The sequence below is a fragment of the Ambystoma mexicanum genome, chromosome 1p (genome assembly GCF_040938575.1).
Source record: "Ambystoma mexicanum isolate Mex_15411 chromosome 1p, UKY_AmexF1_1, whole genome shotgun sequence".
Taxonomy (NCBI): Eukaryota; Metazoa; Chordata; class Amphibia; order Caudata; family Ambystomatidae; genus Ambystoma; species Ambystoma mexicanum.
The window spans coordinates 1,120,232,429-1,120,258,295 of record NC_090921.1 but is presented as its reverse complement, the minus strand read 5'-3'; the positions used below and the strand labels follow the sequence as shown (position 1 = coordinate 1,120,258,295).

The 25,867-nt window shown below is 44.2% G+C and overlaps 1 protein-coding gene across 2 annotated transcripts in view; it reads right to left on the bottom strand.

The window, feature by feature from the left end:
- Nucleotides 1–23,654, bottom strand: part of ADCY7 (adenylate cyclase 7) — a 1,256,803-nt gene extending 1,233,149 nt beyond the window's left edge. For both annotated transcript variants that reach the window (XM_069604769.1, XM_069604771.1), the window contains exon 1: nucleotides 23,545–23,654. The gene's annotated coding sequence lies outside the window, so the exon portion shown is untranslated. The remainder of the gene's footprint in view (nucleotides 1–23,544) is intronic.
- Nucleotides 23,655–25,867: the final 2,213 nt, after the last annotated feature.

The window sequence follows — 25,867 nt, the reverse complement described above, 5'->3', positions numbered from 1 at the left end:
TGGCCTGTATGACAATAGGGCAATGCCCGGACTGCAGGTTCAAGATGCTAGCATGGGCCAGTGTTTTCAGCGAAAGTGGGCCAGTTTGAGGAGTTACTACACTGTGCAGAAAGCAGTTTTGAAAAAACGCCACTGAACAACTATTCCACTAAATGTACAATTTGCAACACATTTTACCAAGAAAGGTCCTCCATAGGCAGCAGTCCACCACAAAAGGACTGAATTGCCATTTGTAACCGAGGGCCACTTTTTCCATTGGTGCCAGGGGCCGGTTTTATAGCCCAGTCTGACCCGTTCTGAACAAGGCATTCAGTAGGATAGCAGCAAGAGGACCTGCACAAGCTGCACAGAAACACTGCCAGGAATCATTCTAGCAGCAACTGTTGTCAGCAGTGCTGCTACTGGCTGTGCAAAACAGTGCGAGTAGCAGTACTGGCTGCGTGAAGCCGCCGTCTGACCGACTATACCTGCAACAAGTGAACAGAAATAGGGCGGCAGCAGCAGCATGTAATGATGTGCTTGTAATGAGGGTCCTGTTCTCTGTTGCGCGAGCCCTGTTATTGGAATGCAGGGGTCGCGGGACAGAGACAGCGACCGTCGAAGGAAGATGGAAAGTTACGTTGGCCTCCGGGCAGGCCTTTTTAATTAAAACCTTTCAAACTTACCCATCGTCTCCACATAAGTAATTTCATCTGTTGACGAGGATGGGATGTGTTTGAGGTTACACAGGCCCGCTGCGGAGAGGAGCGCTGTGTGGAGCTGACCACCTAATCCTTGCGGACTGCGGCTGCACGGCACATCGATCACAGCAGCCGCAGGAGACAGGCTGCGCAGAGTTGGCTTGCCGGTCACAGCTGACTGCAGCGAGGCATCGCACAAGGGCTGGCGCACCAACTACGGTCGCCTGCTGTGTTCTGCAAACACAGCGACGCCTCAGCCACGGCTACAAGATAAAGAGGTGAGGAGATGGGGGAGCAGTAAGCATGGCGCCGCCTCCACCTTTCCTACCAGAGCCCGGTACACCAGCCATCAGGTGGGGACAATGGAAAAAACGGTTTGACACATACCTGGTTGCCATAGGGGGAGAAATGTTTGCACCTGCTAGAAAAGAAGCGATTTTGCTGCATAATATGGGAGCAGAGGGCTGCAGTGTATACGATGGATTGCCAGATCCACCGCAAGGAGGTCAAGGAGATACTGATCAATATAGCACGGCTGAGAGAAAACTGTCAGTTCACTTCGAACCCAAAAGGAACACCACATTTAAAAGGCACAAGTTTTTCCAGAGATCCCAAGAACCACAAGAACCAGTAGAGAACTTCATTGCCGCACTAAGAACACTGAGTCACACCTGCGATTTTGGACAACTCATAGGCTCGCTCTTACGTGATCAATTGGTTCGATGCACCAATAGTGCCAAGGCCACACCTAAAAGTTTGGTATACCCGTGGTGAAGAGTAGCAGACTTGGGCAAACAAAGGGGTTAAGAAACACAGAAAAGGTAGTACTGCTACTAAGAAAAGGCCCACTCCGACTTAAATGAAACAAAAACCATGTTGGTTATATCAGGGAACCTTTACCTGGTTTACTAATGGAATATATCCCAAGGTTAGTAACCCATGAAGTTGTCCAGAAAAGAAAGACCACATACACAAACGGGTTGTGGGTATAAATCAATAGTGCCAAGGTGCAGGAGAGATGACTTTTTAAGGATCTTCCATTGGATTTGGCTGTGGAGGTGGCGAGAAGTATGGAGCAGACATGCAAATATATGTCAACCATGAGAGGAGAAAAGCAAGGGAGCGACGGTTCGGCAAGAAGAGGCACCAAGAAACCGGGCACAAACAGAGAAGTCAAATGCTTTAAGTGTGGTAGTAATCGCCACATTTCTTCAATTATGTTTTGCCCAGCCAGAAATGTTAATTGCTTGAAATGTAAAAAGAGAGGACATTTCGCAAGAGTTTGCCGGGAGTCTGGACAAGTAGAGAATGTAGAGGTTGGAGGAAGAGTTCCTGAGCAAGAAGAGAGTTCTGTGGTCCCACAGAACTACCAAGGGAAGCATGTTTTGGAAGTAGCAGATATGTCCTCTAAAGGAAACGGACCAGCAGATGTTTTTCTAATCGAAGGAAGACGAAGGAAGAGTAGTCACGATGAAGGTTGACAGCTGTTCTCCTTGGACACTAATATCAAGAAAAGCTTTTGAGGGGTGCTTGCAAGGAAAAATAGAACAGCTGAGTGAGCACATGTTTGAACCATATGCTTACGGTAATGTGAAAGTTTCAAGCGTCTATAAAGTATAAAGGCCGTAGCTGCGAGGCGGATGTCTATGTCACTCAGGAGGGGTCGTCACTTTTAGGCTGGGGCGAGCAGCGGAAGTTAGGGATAAGAATACAAGCAAGTGCTGAATACCCCATCACAGTTGCTGAAATAAGGGACACATGGGAACAGGAGTTTCCAAAAGTATTTACTGAAGAACTAAGGATGCGGAAGGGGTTCGAGCATGATATTCTCAAAGGTGGAGCCACTCCCAGGGAGCATAAAGTTAGACCAATACCACAGAACTTGAGTGACAAAGTGAAACGGGAGATTGAGAATCTGTTGCAGAGAGAAATTATCGAAAGAATAGAAAGTTCCGAATGGTTGTCTCTGGTGGTAGTAGCAGTCAAATGGAGAGATAAGACTGTCCGGACCTGAGAGATTTGAATAGGAACATTTTAGTTGACAGATATACACTTCACATCATTTGAGAAAAATTGACAACTTTGAATGGTGCAAAACTTTTCTCAGTAATAGATCTATCCCAAGCCTACCAACAAGTACCGCTGACCGAAGGATGTCAACATCTAACTGCATTTGTAACCACGTTGGGAACTTTCAAAAATTGTCGGATGCCATTCGTGCTGGCGTCAGCGGCAGCCGTTTTCCAAAGGGTGATGGAAACAGTAATGGAGGGAGTGCACAACATTGTAATTTTCCAAGATGACATGTTGGTTTATGCTAATTCAGAGAAAGAGCATGATGAGATGAGATTCTTAGGCAAGTGTTGGGAAGACTGAGTGAAGCTGGTTTAACGGTGCACAGGGGTAAGTGCAAAATTAGAGTTGAGAGTGTGGAACACTTGGGACATGTGATTGACAGTGAAGGTGTAAAACCAAAAGAAAGTCTTGTAGAAGCTATCAAAAGTGCACCTTTGCCAACAGATAAAGATCAGGTGAGATTGTTCCTTGGTTTGGCGGAGTACCATCATAAGTTCGTCAAAGATTTTGGGGGTAATGTCTACACCTCTGAGGAGTTTACTCAAAAAGGGTGTTAAGTTTCAGTGGAGTGCGAAGACGCATTTGAGAAAATTAAGGCGGAGATAATCAGAGAACCCTCGATTGGCAAGTTTGAACCAACTGATAGGTGTGTATTGGCGGTAGTGCATAGTACGTTTAGGTGCAACATTGATACAATATGACAAGAATAACTCTGAGAGTAATAGCTTTTGCTTCGCGTTCTCTGAGGGGTGTGAAAGTAAATTACTCAGTCATTGAGTGGGAAACCTTGGCAATGTTTTTGGGCAGTTAATCATTTTAAATTTTTCTTGTGCGGGAGGAGATTTGTCGTAAGGTCATACCATAAACCAATGGTACAGCTATTTGAGAGTGGTAGGTGGGCATTGGGATCCCCGAGGATCAGCAGATGGGGTTTAGGACTCCACATGTACAATTGTGATGTAAGTTACTTGCCAGGAAAAAAGAATGTGGTAGCAGATTGTCTACCTAGATTACCTTTGGTGAAGGAGGAAGAGATAAGAACAGTAGAGATGGAAGAATGTGTGGTGGCTGAAGTGAAGAATGCAGTGGGACGGGAGAGATGGTCGCAGGAAGAACAAAAATACGGGGATTTGGAGTTGATCAAGCAGTGGACAGTAGAAGGTTGGCCAGAGAAGAAGATTCTTGATGAAAGGTTTGAAGTATGGTGGGAAGTGAAGGAGGATCGAAGCTTGATTAAAGGAAACTTGAGAAGGGGTCAATTTTGTGTGCCTCCAGAGACTCTTAGGGTCGTTTTGGTGGAGTTGGCGCATCAAGGAAATCCTGGTGAGGGGGCAATGAAAAGGAAATTGAGACAAAATTATTGGTGACCAGGAATGGACAAGATGGCTGTGTGAAAAATTGCACGTCATGCCAGTCAAGCGACAAGTGCAAAGTGGTACGGGAGACACCCATGGTCCCCAAAACTGTTCCAGACGAACTGTGGGTAAAGTTGGCAGTGGATATTATGGGCCCCACTGCAGGTTTAGGTGATGGGGTAACATTTTTGTTCGTATTGGTGGATTTTCACTCCAAGTGGGTGGAATGGGAAGCAGAGAGAGAAGTGACTGCCAAAAATTTGATTTTGTTTTTGGAGAGAATTTTTCTCAAGGAAGGAGTTCCTACTGAGTTGGTATCTGATAATGGTGTGCAGTTTGTTTTGGAGGTGATGAGGAAATATTTGGTTACTTACAGCATTGTACATACCAGGATGGCATTATACCATCCTAGAGCCAACGGGTAAGTAGAAAGAGTAAATAGACATTTGAAAGGGGGAATCCAAATGGCAATGCGAATGGGACAACCATGGAGAGAGGTACTTAACCATGTGACCTGGAGTTATGTGACTATGCCACACTCAATTATGGGTGTTTCTCCATGTGTTTCTCTCAAAGGAAGAGAACCTGGAACAAAGCTTTGTCTAGGGCGGTTGGTATGGAGAAATCAGTTGTGGTGGACAGAAAGGAGAAAATCAGATTGGTCAGACACGGACAGGAAAGTAATAAGGAATAATTTGATAGAAGAGAAGGTGTGAAGGTGCGAGAGTGGAACATAGGGGAATCTGTGTATATCAAGAATCCCAGATCCATAAACAAATGTGTTGAAAGTAGATTTCTTGGTCCTAAGAAAATTGCTGCAGTGAGGAATGGCGTACTCATTCTTGAGGGTGGTGAAGTATGGTCCAAGGGTAGGTTAGCCAAGGCCACTGAGGTACAAAGGATGAATGGGGAAAACAAACAAAGGGGAAGTGGAGGTGTGAATGAGGGTGATGTGCACAGAGGCGTGGGTGTGGAATCTGGTACAGGTCACATAGTGGTTACTCAGAGAAGGAGAGTTAATAAAGAACCTGCATGGTTGGGAGATTATATACGTTAGCTGTTATGCTGTGAAAATTATTGTATTTCGTTTTCGTTATTGTTTAAATTAGTTACTTACATATACATATATTCTCTATTTGTGCTGTTTTTCCTTGAGGGGAGAGATATGTAATGATGTGCTTGTAATGAGGGTTCTGTTCTCTCTCCCACAAGCCCTGTTTTTGGAATGCAGGGGTCGCGGGACAGAGACAGCGACTGGGCCTGCTTAAAACCTTTCAAACTTAACAATTGTCTCCACATAAGTCATTTCACAGCACCGCTGGGGAAGCTGTAAAAACAGTGCAACGCTACCACAATCTGGTGTCCACGATGGCCGAAACAGTGCTAACTATTTGCTTGAGGAACAGAGAAACAGTACAGCAGTGGCAGCACTACCTTTAAAGGTGTGCACAAATTCACAGCAGAACGCCTACCTCCACAAGGAGCAGTAGAACCTAGGGTAGGTGTACAGGCACAGTGTGAAGGTTGCGGTTTAACACATGCAGGGCGTTTCCAGCCAACTTTGTGCCCAGGGTAAAACACTAGAATGCCCCCCCCCCCCTCGGCTGGCACACACGTCACTCCCAAATTACACCTCTGTGTCGGGTGACAAAACCAGTTCTCAATATCAATAAATCACTGCTATACAAATGAAGCTGGTTTCATTACATTGTAATTCAAGTACTTTACAAAAGAAATCTAATGTGAAAACACAGCTGTTGCTGCCCAAGTAAATCATTCTTTCGTCCCCTGCTCCTAGGGAAGGCCTTGCCTGAATGTGGTTTCTAACTGTTGGTACTGGTACACTGTGGTGTAACCAACCTGCCAGTGGTCTGAGGGCCCACTGACCACTGGCCCTAATGCCTGCAGGCATTCTGTTCATACCACCTCACTTGTATTTTCACATGGTGCAATACTAGACTAGCCATATGAATTATTTACTGGTAGAAGGATATCATTCCAAGATGGACAGACTGGTACACTCCTATTGTACTCTTTCAAAATACCTCTTTGAGAGGTGGAAAGGGGACAAATAGCACCAATTAGTGTTTCTGTCTGCTTTGCATTAAATCACAGAGCTTTTCATGAATATAACAGTGATCAGAGATCTCTATATTTGATAAATAAGTCTGTGATAAAAGGGTTGTATGTGTGAATCTCTAAATACATAACAGACACCTGGCTTGGTGCTCACATCACTGTTCACAACACACACCCTAACATTAAATGTTTGTAACCATGACCCCACATGTACATTCGGACAGCTTACATTTTTGGATGCATGTATAAAATGGCAGTAACATCAGCCACTCAAATGGGGTACAAAGGCTCTTTTGCTCCTTGTTTCTGGAGAATTTTAGATGAGGACGGGTCTCAGGGTGAGCATGTCCATCCCCCAATACAGAAACATCTTTAGGCAATTATATCTATAGATAGGAAAGGATACCCTACATTTATAGTCCTTGTACATTCAGAAATTCAACATTTTCAACAGTGTGTTTAACAAAAAATCTTTTGAACAGTGTGTTCTTGATCAACAACATATATTGTTTTAGAGGACATGATCAATAAGAGCTCAGTTAAGCCTGGACAATTTTTGTACCTATACTTTCAACATAGCTAAAACCGTTAGGAAACTGTTGCATCTTTACAACGAGAGTGAAATACATAGAAGGTGATCAACCCATCGTACCATAGTGCATACATGTCTTGGAAGGTAGGAGGTTAATTCCATAATGATGTCATACACAGCATGAGAAAATACACTCTTTATGACGGCCAGGTGCCAAAGAGTTCAGGTAGTTGATCCTAAATGTCTCTCTTTGATCTAAAGGTTTTGCGACTCTGCACTTGCCCCATTGAGAAGTAATTACCGCCAGGATCCAAAACTTCATTTGTGAGATGGGATGACCTTGTTCTAAGAAATGACGAGTTACTGGAGATTTCAGATTCTTGGTGGGTAAATCTGAGTGATGCTTATTCCATCTCAATTTAGTTTCCTTGTGGACTGACCCACATAGCACTTCCGACAGGGGCATTTTATACTATATATTATAATGTGATTGTCACAAGTTGCAAAATAAATCTTTAAGATATATTTTTTTGCCAGTGTTTGGATGGTAAACAAGATTCCCTTTTGTAGAGGAGCAGCTGCATGCCTCTGAAGGAAATCCTCCACCCTTCCTTCTATATGTTGGAAGTTGGAGACTGCACCATGTTTGACACGAGCAGTTGTGGCAATACCGCAGCGAGAACTCCAAAGAAGGTACCCACTGAGACAGCCCTATCGAGTGTATCCCCGAAGAGACAAAATCTGAGGGAGAAACTCCCTGAAGGAATATGAAAACTTTCATGTGCGAGAAGAAGTCTGCACTATGTGAAATGCTACAGAAATGCAACCGTTCAATGATTGTAAAGACACTGAAACGCGAGTAGACTGATCATAGAAGCTGGCTATATGTAGTGAATAGACTGCAGGCAAAGCAGCCATTGTGTAGAAGTTGGACATCGGCGTGATGAATTTTAGTAAACTGAAACCCATGTAGAGGAAAGTCTGAGAATTGGGTCGCAGCATGAATAAGCGGAGATCGTGGAAGGGCCTGGCGAGGATGTCTGGCCTGGCATCAAAACAGAAGTAGCCAAAGTTGGTTATCTATTCTTGAAACCAATAAACATTAGAAGGATGAAGCATCCCTTATCGAGGGGCAAAGAAAGAAAACCAAGAGTGCCAAGTTTTATTCATTTAAGACATTTAAATGCTGCAGAATAGACCAGAATCATGGTCTCCTGTCACATGAGCTGAGGATGGAAATAGAGTTGAGCTTGGAGTCCTAGAACAATGATCTCCCATATATTCCCACAGACAAGGATACTTTGCAAGTCCACGTTCAAAGACAATCTGCATGACTGAAGGCATGGGTGATGAGAGATGATGGGCTAATTGAGTGGGGAGGTAAAGCCAAGTCCACCTCCTGGCACCAAGGTAGGAGTTTACATGCTGCTAAGTGAACCAAATGTTCCGGACATGGCACAAGCGTCCCAACCAATTGTAGAGGGTCATACAACGAAGGGCCTTATAGTTTGAGAGCCAATGATACATCTTGTAATTAACAGTGTTAAAGATTACATGTTTTTAGAGGTAGGCATAGGTTGCCCACCTGATAGACAACTAATCACAATCCCAGTCCTTATCGCAAGTATACTTAGATGTTCCCCTTAAAGTCATCACAATCCCTCATAGGTTTTTCTTATTTGCCACGAGGTATGACGTCACTCCTGACATTTTTTGCATATAAGGATGTTTTTACGAAAAATGCACTGAGAGAACGTCCGTTGATGTCCGTTGTAACCTCTTTGTTTTAGATCATTGTTAATAAAACAGAACCTTTGCCATCCTCCTGAGTTTGTTTGATTATTTGGACTCCGTTATTCTGCGAACCCCATCCATTGCATGCACAATACTAAAGAACAAGAACAATAAGTTCACTTTCAACACAAAACCGCAGTTGGTGCATCGCAGCCATGGAACGGTGGCATATCTGGTGGAACGTTTATTTTTCTGTTTTGCATTGCTACTGACGAGCACATATTTGAGATTTTTGCTCCTTGTATGTGTACACAAATATATCTTAAAGATTTTGCAGTAACTATAGGAAACACAACTAGGAAATATAGGGTTATTCATGCGCTTCAAAATGAATCTTGTGTACCCTGGAAGTCTGGATTACTCATAGGTATTCCTAGAGCGAACCGAGGGTGTCGCTTATGCAAACAACCTGCCATTATGGAAACCCTCAATCACATAATAGATGAATGCAAAAACAACACACCAGGTGTGCTCCGGAGGACTAGGAAAATGTGTTAATGTTCCTCAGGAACTAAATGCGGTTAGACTATGGTATTGTTTACTTAAGGGAAATTTGACAGCAATGATAGATTAATTTGCTACATCCGTATTATTTATGTGTTACTTGGAGAAAATAGGTTTTATATTATTTGTATAATTTGAAGATGGTGGCTAATAGCAGATACACATTTTTTAAGGGAAAGACGTTTTGAAGTGTAACATTAAGACACGATGAATGGTTTTTATTCAGATGAAGTTTAAACATTGATTTGATTGTTAGTGATTGTTGGGATTTTAATGTATGTATTGTTTCAGTGTATAGGTTTAAATCAATTGTATATTAGTGGAAGTGTATACACGTTTTTAAATCAAACATACAATAATAAAATACATATGGCATAATAAGCCATAACAGCTGGCGAAAGAATGTTTTGTACGGATATAGTAAAAGTGACCAACAGTGATGTTTCCAAAGTGAAAAGGGTTGCCCCAGTAATTGAGTGTTTTTTTTTACAAGACATAGTAACAATAACCACCTCAAAATAATTCTACCTCCCACACTAACAGACAACTCATTTCGTCATACAACTACAGCACCAAACAATACCTATTTGACAATGGAACGTGCATCATCTAAAGACACGTATCTACAGTGAACTTCCCCATGTACCATGCTAACGTACCATGCTAACGTACCATAGATAAACCAACAGTACTCTCCACACAGCTAAAACACGACTTTGACAGACACCACAGACACCACAGACAACACAATTTGCATGAGCAACCTGAGGCATACATTAACCAATGCTTCAAACAGCTCACAAAATATCTAAAACGTGCACACCACAGACAGCCCTATCTTTTCAGAACTGCGTATATCAACATTGCACCCTTCTCCCCCTGCTTCTCCATTAGTCCACTACGCCACCTCTTGCAGATCGTCAAGCACCAAGAACTTGTGAAAACAGCAGAAGGTGTGGAAAAGACCAAATAACATAACAGGGCATATCAAAGAGTTTCATTCATTTGCCAGTCGGGATATACTCTGGAAGGCCCAAACAACGCCATGACTGTCAGCAAGAGGGGACGAAATGAACGCTGGTTCTGCAGCAGTAAATCTGCTACCCAGGAATTTCTGGTGCACTGACCGGCTGATGAGGCTATTTTTTTTAAATTGTGTTTTGGTTTAAGAAATAAACCTTTCACAAAATACATATAAACATAATACAATATATAGAGTAGAAATGTAAAAAGTACCAAAGTCATCACATTATTTAAAACAGACAAATACCTCAGTTAACAAGGCAAATATACATTCCAAAAAACATTCTGAAGTATTGATGTATTACACAAATGACTATTATTAATGTATCATCATTCAAATCCGGTTTTCCCGCTCCAATAGTAAAACTACTATGTTATAAAAGTCACACTTTTCAAAAACCTCAATATTCGCACAGCTAATTTAACCTGCCTACCGCAATAACATTGTTGCCGGAATAGGTCGGCATCCATTTCATAGTCACTGTGATATTCCCCCAAAAGGAGACTCCAGATCTCAGTAAGTCTCTCACACACTAGCAGAAAATCCTTGAATGTCTCCCTGATCAAATCCTGCTTACAGAAGCGACAGCGTGGGTTGGGATAATCAACCGCATTACGAATACGTTCAGAAAAAGATCATAACTAAATTACATAAAAAATTATTGTAATCTTGCATTTGGGAATAAGTATCTCGGTAAGTGGCCACATTTCTTATTTGCCTTTGCAAGATCACAATATAGTTTATAGTTCCACAGTCGTTTCTTTACTACTGCGGGGGTTTCTACCAGTTGTTGGTATGTGCAATATAGCTCCTCTAAAATAGATTTACACTTATTAACCCAGTCCATGGACGTCATTTGGGGGCACCAAGGGTCCCCCATGCTACCCTTGTGGTCTCCCTTGCTACCCTAAAAAAAAAAAAAAATATATATATATATATATATATATATACACACATATACATATATATTACATGGCCACGGTAGTTATGGTTACGTTTGTTTCCCTAGGAAGAGCACTTTTTGGGCAGCTTATAACTTTGCTCCCCCTGGACGAATCCTCAACAAACTTTGCAAAAAGAGTATATGGCCCACTCTGAATTCTTCTGCAAAGTTTGGTGAGGTTTAGTCCAGGGGGGGGCAAAGTTATAGGGGGATCCCAAAACTTCTTTTTTCCCATAGACATAATAACTTTGCTCACGCCTACAGCCCAAACCGCTGGATGGGTTTACACCAAATTTGCGGCAGGAGCGGCGGCTTGGTCCTGAAAGCGTGTGTTTTTTTTTTTATTTGGTGTAAATCCATCCAGTCGTTTTTTTTAAAAGGACAAAAATGTAAGTGAAAAAAATGTGTGATATCTATGTCCGCTTCGCGGACACACTTCCCTGTTCGCTCCACGGACAGGACAGGGATTGGGCAAGGGGCTTGCGTGATGTCCGCAGACATGTGACGCGCTCTCCCGTTGGCTGCAGTGAAGCGTGCAGTGCGTCGTATTTTCAGAGACGCCCGCCATCTTTGTTTATCGCATCGAGCGGCTTTGTCAACAGAGACCCTGCATACAACCAGTCCCGGGCTGCTGCAGACTGCCAGGAGACACGCCATCGCCTCACGGAGGCCCGCGGAGGGCCGAGGAGTGGGATCTGCCACCTGCACAGTAAGTGTCTCCCTCCTGTTCCCCCCACCCCCTGCTCATGCCCCGTGTCTCCGCACATGCCCTGTGTCTCTCTCCTGTTCCCCCCACCCCCCGCTCATGCCCCGTGTCTCCCTCCTGTACCCCTCCACCCCCCGCTCATGCCCCGTGTCTCCCTCCTGTACCCCCCACCCCCCGCTCATGCCCCGTGTCTCTCTCCTGTTGCCCCCAACACCCCCATTCATGCCCCGTGTCTCTCTCCTGTTCCCCCACCCCCGCTCATGCCCCGTGTCTCCCTCCTGTTCCCCCACCCTCCGCTCATGCTCCGTGTCTCTCTCCTGTTCCCCCCACCCCCCGCTCATGCCCCGTGTCTTCCTCCTGTTCCCCCCACCCCCCCTCATTCCCCGTGCCTCTCTCCTGTTCCCCCCACCCCCTGTTCATGCCCCGTGTCTTCCTCCTGTTCCCCCTAGCCCCCACTCATGCCCCGTGTCTTCCTCTTGTCCCCCCTCCTGCGATGCCCCGTGTCTCTCTCCTGTTCCCCCATCCCCCGCTCATGCCCTGTGTCTTCCTCTTGTCCCCCTCCTATGATGCCCCTTGTTGACCTCTTGTTCCACCCACCCCCTGCTGATGCCCCGTGTCTTCCTCCTGTTCCTCCCACCCCCGCTAATGCCTGTGTCTTTCTCCTGCTCCCCCCACCCCAATCACGCACCGTGTCTTCCTCCTGTCCGCCCCACTCCCCGCTGATGCCCTGTGTCTTCCTTCTGTTCCCCACCACCCCCCGCTGATGCCCCGTGTCTTCCTCCTGTTCCCCCCACCCCCTGCTCATGCCCAGTGTCTTCCTCTTGTCCCCCTCTCCTATGATGCCCCTTGTTGACCTCTTGTTCCCCCCACCTCCCGCTGATGCCCGTGTCTTCCTTCTGTTTCCCCCACCCCCCGCTCATGCCCCGTGTCTTCCTCCTGTTACCCCCACCCCCCGCTCATGCACCGTGTCTTCCTCCTGTTCCCCCCACCCCCCGCTCATGCCCCCTGTCTTCCTCTGGTCCCCCACCTCCTAGGATGCCCCTTGTTCACCTCCTGTTCCCCCCACCGATGCCCTGTTGTGTTCTCTTTATACACCCCACCTTCCCTTTTCATGGTGTCCATCTTGGTAAAAGATTTTCCTTCCTACACCGGGATGCCGCAGGCGTACCGGTTTGGGAAGAAAAATCTTTTTTTTACCACCCCGGGTTCCCACTTTGAGAACCTAGGATGCTAGTGGTCTTCAATCCATTGAAAAGGACGTTATGGTTACGTTGCACTAATAAAAACCCATCAAATTCAATGAAATAACTTTGTTAAAGGGACGTTATGGTTCCAAGTAAAACCGAAAAACCCTTGAAATTCACCAGTTATGGTAAGCTAAGCAATCATAACTCGCGCCACCACCGTGCACTGCTAACACTAACACCCAGGACATCAAAGATGACATCACAAATGTCACTGATGACATCACATGTCTGTCTCCCTCTTTTTTCCTTTACTGACATATCTAGGCCACATGGTTTTCTTCAGTAACAATCATGAACTAAAAATTGTAAACGTACTATATTTGTAGACGTATCCTTCAAGCATGTCCTTACAGTAATTCCCTTAGGGTCCAGTCATATCATATGAAAAATATACATAGGGGAAGACAGAAGCATGAAAGACAGCAATCCTTTCTGTGCATTAAAATTATCAGTAGAGTTATCAGCACTTTCTGATAGTTCTGTTGTTTTTTTATTACTATACTTTCCCTGTATATGCTCATATTTGTATACATTATACTCACACTACTTTCCTTAGGGTCCAGTCACATCATGTGATACATATACATAGGGTAAATAGCAGCTTTGAAACAGAGCAATCATTCATTAGCATACAAATAATCAGTTATAGTTATGAATTGTTTCTGCTACTACTTCTGCTTTTTTGCTTACTTCACTTTCCCTGTATATCATTTGTATGTGTTATTGTGTCTTTATGTTTTGGCTGTAATAATGCAATTATATAATACGTGGGTTTTATTAGCTACTTATTACATATTTCATAGTACACAAAACTCTAATAAGAAAACAGTTCTCATTATTCAACATATCAACATAATGAATATTATACATTCATCATGTATGCTGTACACAATGCCTATGTTTCTGCATGAATAGCTTACTATACTGTAAAGAACTTCATAATAGAATGCTATTTATATCAATGCATTGTTTAATGCACTACGTAGCTCATGATATTTATTCCAATGACCGTTGACACTTTTTTCTCAACATTATAATAAGAATACCTGGTACAGACATTTCATGAAAAGTAAATGCACATGTGATGTCATCAATGACATTTGTGGTGTCATTTTGATGTCTTGGGTGTTAGCTGTTAGTCTTAGCAGTGCACGTTGGTGGTGCGAGTTCTGTTTGCTTAGCTTACCATAACTGGCAAATTTCAAGGGTTTTTCGGTTTTACTTGGAACCATAACGTCCCTTTAACAAAGTTTTTTCACTGAAATATAATATTTTTTTTTTTGTAAAATTGAAGATCCTAGGCAGCGGGCAGAGCTCTGTGGCTCTTTGTTTCTGGAGTGGCTGGCTTTCTTGTTAAGACCTTTTACAAAATACAGGGGGTTCCACAAGTGTAACACATTGAGCAGTTACCCTAAATAAGAAAGAATAGGAATAACAAATAATTTTTCTTTCTGGAATTCTATACAATAATTGCTAGATTCATTAAGGTTTGTTTCAGGCACACTTCAGGGAGTGAGTCACTGTTTTAGTCTGCTCTTAAACACCTCAAATTCACAATGCAGACAACCATTTCAAAACAGCATTTAGAGTAGACTAAGCATCCATTTCGGACTAAGTATTTTGCTTTTCGCAAGTTGCAGTTATAGCATGTTTTTTTCTGCCGTTGTCTCTGTTACGATCCTCACAAGACATTCCATCTCGGTGTCCTCGGTCACTTGACAAAATCCTTGTGCCTAAAAGCTTGTGTACGGTGTAAAAATGTTTCACCATAGCACAAAAAGTGCCCAGTGATTTCATTGTGCCACAATTAATGCGTTGTTGTAATGTGTCCATCTTTCCAATCTCCCCGACATGCTGTTCGGGATGTTTCTTTGCATGTATGAGGTAACGAGTGCCCCAGAGTACTGGGTGCCATGTGAGTGCATTGCTTTCCCTGCGCCTTCTTTAATACACAGTTATGAACCCTCCCAATGGTGTGAATTTTGCCAAACTCTGAAGCCTGAAAAGTAGATCCACGCAGGCTTGACATGTGGCCAACTTTGCACCAGACCTGAAGATGAACTGGTCTGCTGTTAAATCTCAGTTACCAGTTTAATGGTATCCACTACAGAGTGTAATTTGCTTTCTGACTTTGAGAACATTCAGACATGCAATTGCTTATTTTACTGTAGCCGGTAAGATAGCTATAGCCAGTAAGATAGCTCAGTGGGTTGAGCGATTGCTACTGCAATGTGTATGATCTGCAGGTTGAAGGTTCGAATCCCGACAAGACCAAGTCAGCCTTTCATCCTTTTGAGGTTGATAAATGAGTACCAACACAGGTTGGGTGATATTGTAGGCATATTTGTTCTATATAAAGCGCTTAAGCGTAAGTGCTATATAATAACACATCATTATCATTTGGCCTTGGACGTCTACGTGCAGTCACAGTAATTTGGTAATATGGGCCTATACACACTGATATTAATGATACATATGGTGATCCATTCTTGTATGAAATATATATTACATTACAATGATATCGTAACCAACTGTGTTCCATCACGTCCCATGATGTCACTTTGGGGTGGGGGTCAAATGACATCACCTACCGCAATGTCATCAGAGGTCAAGGGTCATGTTATGTCACATTCAGTATCGCTGGCATTTTGGTGACAGACATCCCTGGGCCAGTCCAACAGAATCCCACAGGTTTAACTTAATAGCATGATCTTTCAAAGTGCAGAATAGCTATTCAGGAGAGGGCCTAATCACTTTAATAAAAAATAAGCAGCATTTGCCGTACCACACACATTTTCAGAGATAGCAGGCCAGGCTCATACTGAATAGCCACAAGTGGCACACAATTTGGTATACTAAGTACCTTCCTCCACAATCTTGCTTCTATCCCATTCATGCACTTCCTATCAAAGATAACATTGTCTCCAAGACAAATGTCAATTTTGGGACGAGTTTCAGTGTATAGTATTTAAATAGGGCCGCAACAAGAGTCTAAAAACAATATCAGGTTGATGTTTTTTTTTTATGCACAATGTATGACCCCACACAACTCAAGAGTATCTACTATCATTCTAATCTCACCAATATCACAATGATAAACCTAAAATTTCATTTATTTAATACAAATTAATTTTTTAAAAACAACTTCTGGTTGCATCGACCGCCCAAACACCCCTCTGCATAGAGCTAATAGCACTATATAATATTGATATATCAAAGTGCTACAGTGTCAAGCAAATATAATGTCCATACAGTTGATAGAGTACATAACAATATTATCAACTTTGTACCCGCAGTACATACATCAACATTACATAATTACCTACAAATTGTACACAATGCTATTTAGAACCTTACAGTGGATATCATTTCTTAAACCCTTCTATAATACATAATTACTAACTCTCGCCATATTTTGAAGCCTGTAATTTTAGATGGGCATGTTTCTGTCCGATTACCAAATGTAATGCACAGACATTCTTCAGGGATCTTTTTTCTCTTCTTGGCTTCTATTTCGGGTGGTTGATTTTCTGAAAGTTATTTCGGCATATTTTCTCCTCTCCTTTAATCCTCATTCATAATATCTGTGTCAAGCTCTTGGTGCAGTACTTTGTGTCTTATGTCTGTCATTCTCTGTGCAACCATGTTTACTTATTTCTTGTTCCTTTTCTCTCTTCTTTGTTCTGGGCTTGGGGATTTTTCTAAGTTCTACATCTCTCTCCCTTTTAAACTGGGATACCTCCCATACCTTCTATGGATCTTCTTCATTTTTGGGATAAAACTATCTATTTTTAGTTGTAATCCTTTTTGTATGTCCCCGTTTTTCCATTTACTATGGATTGATGTTCCCAAGTACATGTAATTCTCAACCATTTCCATAGATTCTCGAGCTACCACGTAAATCTCATCTTTCTCCTACTACGTGAGAACCTCATGATTTTAGTTTTAGATGTATTCATTCTAAGCTTGTTGTCTATTGCATAAGACTGTAGTGATGCTAACACCTTTTGCAAGCCCCTTTGGGTCAAATCTAGCAACAGGATATCATCCGCATAGGCTAGTCATTGAATTCTACTTTCCCACAATGATGGGGGGGCACCCAGTGCGTGGTAGGCACTCCTGTCTCAACCCACTGTCCATGGGAATCATTTCTGATAAGTTTCCTGCTAAATCCAATCTCACTTGCATACATGTGTTTAGATGTAGGTAGACTAGAATGTTTAGCAAACCTGAAGACAAACCCCATATATCCCGATTAGCCCCCAGCCTCTGTCAATTAATGAGGTCAAAGGCATTAGTAAAGTCAATAAAACCCAGATAGAGATCCAATGTATTTGGTCAAGTATGTACATTTTGGAATACGCTCAGAATCAATGAGTTAAGTGATGTACCAACCATTTTCAGGAAACAAGTTTGGTTTCTAGAAAGATGCCCAGCCTTCACAACCCAGTTTTCTACTGATTTTAAAAGTGGGAGGAGAAGATTTTATTATCTACATCTAATAAAGTAATTGGGCGGTAATTAGACGGATCCAAACGTTTGCCCTTCTAAAAGATAGGTACCACGTATGCCAATTTACAGGAGTCTGGAGTTTTACCGCAGCAGATGATATTATAGAAGGATACAAACAGCATGCCAGTCCAAAGCTCCAGAATTCCTTTAATAGTGCATTTAGACCGTCAATTTGGTCTTACTGTTCTCGAACTGCTGGCACCTTTAATCAAGAGAAGTATATCCTCCTGGTCAAAATTTAAGCTCCATTTTTAATTTAGAAAATGAGATTCCGATTCCAATTTCATTGGCTAACTAGAGTGCATCTAAAATGCAATTTCCACTTCTCCTGCGAGACTTGATTGATCCGTGTTGCATTTTTAATCGTACTCCATGGAATTGATTATTGACCAGAAATTCTTCTCCGGATTCATTGTAGTCACTGTTAACATGGATTCGGCATCCTCCTGTAACAGCTAATGATGATGCTGGACTATCCAGCTTTTATATCGCGGTTTACATGATGTAATCATCTGCATTTTCTCTCTTTGTACCACAGAGAAAGTTATCATTCTCCTCACCTCTCATCTCTCTTTTTGTTCATTAACACATGCACATCGAAAGTGTGAGGGTTCATTTTAACATTAAAATCTGAATGATCTGAAATCATGATCTGTGGGAAGACCACCCTCTAAGTCTAAATCCCACGAAAGAAATGCGGTCCAACTGGGCGCATAGCCAGTCTCCATGACTTGCATACCCTCCAGACAGCCCATCACAGCTCCCTGTTGCCTCCACACATTAAAAAATGAATAGATAATGGCGCCACCTCGGGAAGGGCCGCGGGTAGCTGGAAACAGGGGGCAATACACTGTATATTCTGGCCCACTCTTCAAGCCACCTGATTGGATGAGTGCCCTTCCCAGGCTGCGAATAGAATTTCTCTAACCACTCTTGATGGTATTTCTAAGGACAGCATTTCCAATCGATTATCGTCTATAAATTCAACCACATCTATAGCTCTAGAGGTAATCAATCTTAACCTTGGAATATCATACTGTAACCCCAATATATTGGATTGATTCTATCGTCTATAAATTCAACCACATCTATTGCTCTAGAGGTAATCAATCTTAACCTTGGAATATCATACTGTAACCCTGATATATTGGACTGATCCGGTAAAGGCTTGTTTGCGTCTTGCAGGACATACTCCAACACTACTAGCTGTATTCTTAGTCGCTTGAGGACGCCTCAAATTGTTAAAAACTGACCAAGTCATTTCTCTACTATTATAGGGATCTTTAATAAAATCGATCCAACTGCTTTTGCTGTGGTCCATTTTTAAAGAAAAAAACCTTCATTGATCAATTTTTCTACAAACTGTAAATTCTCAAGTTCTATGGCAACTGGTCCACATTTCACCCTTCCGGTCCTGCTTCAACCGGTGCGGTTGTCATTAGAATCCCAGTCTGCTCATTGCTTCCCCATTAGTCTTGCTAAGGGATCAGCCTTCGTAGTTCCCAAGCTGTCTTTATTCATAGCTTCCACCACCTGCACATCCTTACTTGGAGAAACCTAGGGCAATGGTTGGGTTTAGTTAGTGGTGATCAGGCACTCATTATTTTCCTCCATTGTTTAGGTTATTTTGTGACTTGCTCCCCTTACTTCTCCCAGTAACCACATTTTTCCTTTCTTACCAACAACAAGTATTGGTTTTGCCCATTCTACCGGGAGTGAAGGGCTCCCAAATATTCTCGAGAGGGGTTTTGTTGCGGTTCCTATTGCTCTGATTTTTCGATTTTTTTACTTTGGTTCCCTTTTTTTAGTTGCTTCCTTCACGTACATCAGTATTCGTTTTCTCATGTTCCAGTGGTTCCGAGAATAAAAATACAGATGTATGCACCTCCAATAATGGCACAGCATTAGTTATTTTACTACTGGAGTACCACAAGTCTTTTCTGAAAATCATAGAGTCTAAACTAGCCTGAATTGCAATAAGACTAGCAGAGTGATGTTTTACTTCGACATTAATGTTATCATACAAGTTCACAATTGAAGTGAGCACTAAATTTAAAGCCGAGAGAGGGATTGATCCAAGGCTTGTTATTTCACCTTAGAAGTAGGCGTCAGGAGAACTCTGCTGGAATTCATGTGGAAATGATAACGTGTATTTGGCTAACAGAGAGTCCCCAAGACAGGCTTACAAAATTGCTGGAGTGTTGAACGGAGAGAAATCTGACTGGTATGAGGGGCATCTGGACCAATTACATCCACAGCCAGAATATCTACAGCCAACTTGGCAACTAACTCTCCACCTCGAGCTCCTCTGTCCCAAACTCCACTGGTTCAGCCTTGAGTTTACATCCCGCCAGCCACTTTCCTTTAGCAGATCAAAGAGAAGAGCATTTTGCCAACTGCCAGCTACAAACTGCGCTTGGCCGCCAGACTTTGGCACATCTACTCCAGTAGGTTCCCTTTACCTCGGAGTATGTACGAGACGGTGAGGAGAAATAGCGGTGAGTAACGCTATAAATGCTGCAGTATAATATACAAGTGTGTGATGTTTAGGAGGCATTCAAATTATCAAAGGTTCAACATAAGCACGCTACTAGCAGGGGGCCTCAATAGATTTTGGTGAAATAAGGCAGGTGTTTACTGCATGGATAGCCTTCCCAGAAACTTCAAAGTAGAGAAGGTTAAGGTTCAAACCTCATCCTATCCCGAACTACTCCGACTGAGCTCACCATACTCGTGACTTTGTGCTGCAGCAAAGGACCCAGAGGTCCGGCTTGCCCGGCCACCTACTGAAGTCGACCAGCGACCGGTGACAGCTCGAGCACTGAGGTGCGGCTGTACAGTTACACAACACCATCGCCATACCACTCCCGATATCCCAGGGCGACTGCTGCGCTGCGGGTAACTACTGCCTCAGCACCGCTGAAGATGAAGCTATATGTCTGTGTTATAGGATGGAGGGAGAGCCAGAGTAACAATGACACCATTTTATGTGACAGTCTCAAACCACTAACAGAGGATCATGAGCTATTTATCTCTAAAATCATTAAACCTGTCCCATTATAAGGGAGTAGTGTGAACTTAATCACTAATTTGTGTAGCTAAATCACAGTGATGGTACATGTTTTGCCGCGATCTCACACACTAGTTATGAAGTGAAGCATCGACGTTAACCCACTCTTGTACATGGCCACATAATGTCCAAGTTTCACTTGTTATATATTTAATTGTTGCTTTTCAATTAGTAAAATATACTGTCCCACAGTAATGTATTGCAAAATACACAAATCACATATTAAAGCAAACAGGCAACATGTCTATCGTATAGAAACATGTTAAGCCAAAAGAATAGAATGGTGGCTTTAAATGCACATTTTGAACGGAAAACTACAAGTCCCACAATGCAAAATAATGCATGTCTCCAAAATGTCCTCTTTTACGCCACTGCACCTTTAGCACTGAAAGGAGTGATGTAGTAAATATCACCCGACTGTGGAGATGGATGGAGACTGTCACAAAGTTCCAGTCTTCTGTTTTTCGCGACGTTCTGAACATTTGCCTATCCGCAAACCCTGTTTCTGCAGGTCAAGCTAACAGACATCATGAACATAAATTAATTCTTTTAAAAGGTGCGTTATTGTGTTAAAGACATGGATTTTATGGGTAACAGTCTTTCATTTGTAAATGTCTCATCACTGTGCAAATTGATTACACCCTCATGCCTAAAAAAAAAAAAAGACACTGCTAACATAGGACATGTTCTACAGCAGTAATTGAGGGGCCCTTTCGGCATCTGCATTTTGTTTCCTGCTCATCACAGTTCTGAAGCAGATACCTTCCACAATGGCCCGAATGGGGTGGCTGCAGCTATGCCCATTGGCAGGGCATCCTTCCCGTAGGGCAGAGAATGAGCGGCTGGGATACTTTCTTCCGCCTCTGGGCCCTTCTGACTGGGCAGCAGCTGGGGAAAGAGTCCCGGGCCGCTCTGACATGTCCCTGTTTTCATCAATATGGAGACCGTGGGGCAAGTATCTACCAACTTCATACAATAAAATACAATAAAACGTCAAGACGTATTGTATGGCGTCCGCTAAACAGATAACTCAAAAGGACTCCTACAAAACAGATAGCCCAAAATAGCTCCCACTGTTCAGTCAGATTGGGACCTGCGCGACGGTGCCCGTAACCATGAGACACACAAAGGCCCCCCTGCGCCTCCCCGCTGCAGAAAAGAAAGAGCCTGCCTCGTAAAGGGGGGATTTATGCCAGTGGCCGGGAGCTGCCAGACAAAGGGCCGAGGGGGGGAATGGAAAAGGGTCCCCATTCCTCGCAGGCACCTCGTGTTCCTAGGCAAAGAAAATCACGGCGCATCCGAGCGTCTGTCTGCTGTTCTCCCGCCAAATGCCTTCCACATCAGGCTGCCTGCCGCGTCTGCCAGGGCGAGCCCGGCCTCCACAAGAAACAAAACCTGAAAAACCTTCAGACAGCAGTATCCAACCCCGAGCAGGTGGAATACTGCCCATGAAAGATATTTACAGCTGCATAAAAAGCTCCCACAATGATACTACCCAACTGTACGTTACATAGAACGAGCGGAGAAATCAAAATGCCCGCCTGGAAAGTGGCAGGGGACTGCCAATCCAGTGTATATCAACGATGAACTATCTAGAACAAACGAAAGCAAGTCGGTGCACAGAAGCGCTGTAGTGTAGCGCCTGCTCGCACCTAGCACGGGCATCAAAAAGCGAGGGGTGTTCAAAGACCGGACAGCTTGGTGTGCAGTAATATATATATATACACACACACACACACACACACACACACACTTCAAAGCCGTCGTTTGTTCCCTTCATTCGCCATTAATGAATAGCTATAGTGAACGGCAACAGCCAATCCATGGAGACATCGCGGTGCAACAAGATTAAAAGGGGGGCGTCTTTAATTGTTGAAAGGTGCATGCGCGCGGCAACCAGAACGTTGCTTCAAGGACACAAAGGGTGTGAGCAGACCCTTTGCAAACTAAACTAAGGTTCTCAAGAATTCCAGTGTCACTAGTGAGTGAGCAGTTCTACCATCAACCTGGTTGTTGCATGCCGGGCCCTGGCCTGCTGCATGTCTCAAGGTACACTACAAATCCCAGAATGCAAAGAGTAAAACCAAGAATAGATAAGCCACGCTTAAATTGGGAGAGCGATGTAGTCGCCACGTTAAGCACAGGGTGTTAATGACTGAGACTGCACCTTACTATGGTACCTACCGCATAAGTAGGTAGATGCATGCGGGTGTAGGTAGATCCAACAGGTGTGTGGAAACCCTGCCTTTCGCCGCCCTCTAACAAACCCCGACAGTGTGGCCGGGCAAACAAAGGGGTCGTGCAAGACGTGTCTAAGACGGAAATCCAAACAGGCGGCAAGTCTGCAAAGAAGAAGACACGAGGTTTTATTTGGCGGGGGGAGTCGGGGCTGGCGGTATGAAAACATGAGCAACCCTGAGAGCAGCAGCACAGAAGCCGAGGACAAGTGCGCCTCAGGGAGAGAAAGTGCGCCCTCTAGAGGCGGACCGCGGGTCTGGCACGAGCATTCATGGTGACAGGTGAGATGAAGGACCACTTATCCTGAGATATGGGGCTGCTGAACCCACTGCATCCAAAAGCGCGTCATTTCATCATGGATGCCACGAGTGCCGCCTCCAGCGCACCAGTGGGACCCACATTTCAGCAATTGATGACAGGTGATTCTAGCACATTCATTTTGGGGGAAGTTTGACCATATGAGCATGCACCTTTCAACATCCGCGAGCTCTTTATGCCAAGTACGGCACATGACATGGGCTGGCATAGATGGGAAGATGACGATGTGAAATGCCGTGTAATCTAACTACTTCAAAAGAAGCGTGTGTGTTTTTAAGTCCAGCTGGTACAGAAAGGCAGCGTTATGCAGAGCAACTACGCTTTTCAGCAGCCCCCTCCCCCCTCGAGAAAGTTTGATGCCCAGGAGCCCTGCGGGAATTGTCGCGGAGATGGGAGGGGATCTTGCGCCGAGAAGTCTGTGTAGCAAGGCGCTGGAGACTGGTTGAGCCGGACCGTGTGCCCTTACCTGAGTGTGGGCGGCCCGGAGCCCCGCAGCTGCTTCCACTCTCTCTCTCTCTCCTTCTCCCGTGTCCTGCAGCCGGTGCTGCCCTGGAAGCGGCAGGCGGGGCCCGAGGCAGGCGCTCCACCTCCTGCGTCCCTCCCTCCCTCTCTCTCCCACCACAGCCTCGGCACCCTGACACGGCATCCATCACTCGCGGGGCGAGAGGGGGACGCTTCTCCACAGCCCCTCACTGCGAGGAAGTCCGCGGTTTTACCCAGTGAATCAGGTAGTTGGATTCAAACTCTCTCATGGAGTGTACATTCGTGTGCAATCTGGCGAATTGAGGGTCCCACAACTTGAAACCACTCTAACTCCCAGAGCATGAGGCCAGACCGTGAGGCACCACGCCGCTGTTAGGGTAGAAACCGCGAAAGGCAGCCCCTGACTCCCAGGCACACTTGGGACGATACACTTGCACGGATCTAAGTGTGTAAGTCGGGGTGTACTTGTTTCACGCTATAGCCCTTACCACACTCCCAAAATGAGCGGAAGCGACAGCCTCGTCCCTGATGGAAAGGCCCATGTGCAAGCTTTGGATAAACACCTTGGCTTAACCCCCGGCGCCTGTTGCCCAAATGTTGTACCCCGTCCCCACTGAAACAAGAACATGGCCGGCGGCTCTGGTGTGCATTCAATTGCTGTTGTGCATGGAGGCGAACTGGGGAAGCTATAGGTTACACAACGGCGGAGGGATTGTTACAATGGCGCAGCATGACCACGTTTTTAAAACCAAAAACCGGGACGTTTTTGCCATGTCAGTACACGGGCATAGAATAAAAATATCAAAGGCTGAGCCCAAAAAAAACGTGACGGATCAGAATAACTAGACCCCAAAGCACGCCTTGTATGTCAGGGAGTTCTTTATTTCTACAAGACTGGCAGAACGTTCCGTTTCTTTTGGGGACGTTCTAGTATTATTGTAACGATTTGAGGAGCATTTTCAATAGGCTTTTGAAGTGGTTGGTTGTTTGCAGAACTTTGGAGGCCTTCCATTATGACACATTATGACGGAAACGCTGCTGTGGCACTGCCATCTATTGTGTTTCTGCCTCGCTCTCCTATAAAGCCTGGAAGTGTTCTAGTGTGGGGGAACCATGCCGGGTGCGACAGGTGACATTAATGAGGAGGCCAAACAAAAGGTGAGGTGGAAAAGCTTTGGCCACAAGCTTTATTGTATCCTGAGCTAGGGTGCAAAGAAAACCAACAAACCAAATGAAAAAACATAACATAACTATTTTTGGGAACAGGGGATCAGGTGAGTGAGGACCCTACTCCCACGTAAGGCCAACTCGAGGCTGATCGCTGCCGCCACCCTGAAAAGGTGCAGCACGGCAGCCCCTGCCAGTGTCCAAAATTGTCCCTTTTAAAGATGTCCATACCTTCCATTGAGAGGTGGACCCCATTACTGCAAAATAAGGCTTTTTTATGAACTGTGATCCTGTGTTTTATGAACTTAAGTCCTGGAAAAATATGGAGAAATTGCCCAGTGCTTTGTTTAATTTATGCCTTGGAAGTTCTATTGCCTTGTTGGATTCAGCACCTTGCCAATGTTGGCGCTGTCAGTATCAACTGAAAAGGATACAGTAACAAAAAAAGGATACAATTTGGTAGGGCTTTTCCGGATCCTATCTTCACACGACTTGATTGAAGGCAGGTCAAATTAGACCTTCCAAATGATACAACTCTCTGACTGAATAAAACAGGCAGAGAGATGGATCACTGGAAAGGGCGTGGGAATTGTACAGGAAGTAAGCCTAAAATAGATAAGTATCATAAGACACTGTCCCAAATTAAATACTAAGAAACACAGAATTGGGATTAATTCAAACACTGACCTTAAGGCTAAACTGAAGAATTCCAGGACAATATCTTGAAGAGTTCCAAGAGTTCCAAGAGTAGAACAAACGACAAAGGAAGGGAAGATTAGTAAGGGAGACTTATCCCGAACGGCACAAGGCTCTCGCTAGATACCGGGTTGGTGCACCACAGGGTAGCGTCCAATGTACTGTGCACATTCACCTTCCAATAGTTCATGAAATACTTCCTTTCCCACAAAGAACAAAATAAGAATCTCACCTGTTGACTGTCACAGGTACCAAAAGTTCGAAGAAGTTCAGAAAAACACGTGCAGGATTGCACGCGACAGTATACACGCAGCCAAGCCAGCCGCGCCTGTAGACAGCGTTTCCGCGTGAAGAATTACACACGCGAACAGGATTCACGCAGCTCTGGACAGCCGCGCTAGCAGACAGCGTCCGTGTGGAGATTTGGCACGCGAACTGGATTC